At 49.6% G+C, this 2,173-nt stretch overlaps 1 long non-coding RNA gene across 1 annotated transcript; it reads right to left on the bottom strand.

Moving 5' to 3' along the window:
* Positions 1-212: 212 nt before the first annotated feature.
* Positions 213-2,173, bottom strand: LOC143833003 (uncharacterized). Its single transcript, XR_013229492.1, has 2 exons — positions 1,923-2,173; positions 213-485 (listed from the first exon to the last, which is right to left on the bottom strand). It is a non-coding gene; the product is annotated as an uncharacterized LOC143833003 (long non-coding RNA).

Here is a 2,173-nt window from a genome sequence, read left to right as displayed (position 1 = left end):
GTTACACAACAGGGTGTTCAACCTTGGATCAAGAAGCTAATCAGAGAAACATCCCCTTTTCCCCTTCACCTTTGCCCGGGGGCATTATTATGCATTATCAAACCAGTCCTAGATTGACCCTATATGGAGATACCTAAGGGCCAATTATCTGAAGTGTAAAATCAGCACGCACAAAGGCTAAGATGGTGATTGGAGGTGGAAGATGTAACACAGTGTTTACTTATGGTTTAATCAGTTATTCACTGAGTACACTTACAGAAAGCTAACAGCCTTTGCTGAACCCATTCATGGAGGAATCCAAACAATTGGAAGTGTTTGATACAAACTTTCTTTTTTCCCTTTTTGTCTCCTTTAAAAATGCTGTTGCATTCCAAAGGTCTCCTTCATCACTTTCAGCCTATGCCATGGGCAAAATCTTCTTGCACCAATCTCTAGGATCTTTCCATGCTCCAAGGTCTCTAGACCAGCCTTTCTCAACTTTTCACCTGTTGAGAAACCCCAGAAACAATGTTCAGGATTTGAGAAACCCCAGAAGTAGTGTGAAAGTGCAGTATATGGTTGGGAAGCATAATTGTGGACACGCCTACCCAGGCTCACCCCCTCCAGGCCCATCAGTGGACATTCTGAAAAGGGGGATGGCAGGTCAGCAAGACCATATATGATCATATCACCCAATAAATATTTAACAAATTTTTAAAATATATAAAAAATTAATTAACTCCTACCCACTTGGGAAACCCTTCCAGGGCCATCAATAAAGCCCAGGGTTTCATGAAAGCCTGCTGTAGACTTTGTTTGTTTACTTTAATGCACAAAATCTGCAGTTATTAGATAATGCACAAAATCTGCATAGATGACATTCCTGTCTTGTTTATCCATTTTATGCAAATGAATTATTCTTTCTTCCCCACCCTCCCTTCTTCTGATTGAGCCTGTTATGGGGGTTGTAATTATGAAAGTGTCTGAGTTGTAGGTTTTTAGTTACAGTATACAATTTTGTTTTTAAGCAACAGGGTTTCTGTTCTTCCCCATTCCAATACCCTTCAATTAAGAGAAGGTTCATCATTATCTTTTTCTTTCCCAACAACAATGCTGGCATTTAGCAGATCTTTTCCCTTTTGTATGGGTGCATTTTGTAAGTAGAAGGGCAGGGTACAAATCCTGTGAATGCTAGAGTTAGCAGTCCTTGTGTCATCTGTGATCACTTTCCTCACCAGATTGGACAACTGTGGCTATGCTAGCTCTCTGTCAAGTCTATTTCTATCCTGCCCTTCCTCCAAGGTGTAGAGCTGGCACCCAGGGCACTCGCTTCCCCATTTTATCCTCACAACACCCTTGTGCAGTAGGCAAGGCTAAGCGCCCGTGGCTAGCTCCAGGTTGCCGAGCAAGTTTTACGGCCATGGGAGGACTTGAAACCACGTCCCCGGATTCGACCACAACCACTCCTTTGCATTACCCTGACTAAAGCTACAAACATGACCTGGGGCTGGAGGGAGAGCGGGGATGGGGGAGCTGCGCCACGGTGCTTCGCTGTCCAAGTGACTGGTTCCGATGAGAACACAATCCTGCCTTTCCCTCCGCCCGTCCCTTCCCGTCATTCTGATGAGCGAACCGGGAAGGAAGGGCCCAGACTTCCCCGCGATCTCTGCCTGTCTGCGGCTCGGGCAGGAAGCATAATCGAAGCAGCAGCCTTCCCAGCACCCCAGGGCGGATCTCCGCGGCCGTGGCCAGAAATCTCCAAATATAGGCATGCGAGGAGCCTTTTGTTTTCCCTCCCAGTGGTGTGTCACCTGGACTGCTTAGCACCACCTGGCTCCGGGCGGCACCCACCCACGAGGTTTCGGCTCGCGGCTGCGCCCCCGCCCCTTGCTGTCACGCAGTCAGACTGACACGGGCAGGCTCCAGCCGGGGCAAGCGAGTACCTGCTTTCGCCCCAGAGGACAGGCAGGCAGGCGGGCGACGGCCAATGCTTTGGCACGACTGATTGGCTTGACTTGCAGAAGGTCAAGGGATGATGTGAGCGCGGCAGGTCTTCAGTTGGGTCGGACTCGGGGCCGCGCCTCTGTTGCAAGGCTGCCTTAATGAGCGGGAGAGCTGCCTTGAGCTTTCGCCGCGCCACCGCCAGCCCCTGCAGAGGCTTCCTGGGCGGAGGCCGCTCGACTCCCAGGGAAAG

Source organism: Paroedura picta, chromosome 3 (assembly GCF_049243985.1).
Source record: "Paroedura picta isolate Pp20150507F chromosome 3, Ppicta_v3.0, whole genome shotgun sequence".
NCBI classification, from domain to species: Eukaryota; Metazoa; Chordata; class Lepidosauria; order Squamata; family Gekkonidae; genus Paroedura; species Paroedura picta.
Note: the sequence above shows the minus strand (reverse complement) of the source record. Positions and strands in the feature narration are given on the sequence as shown.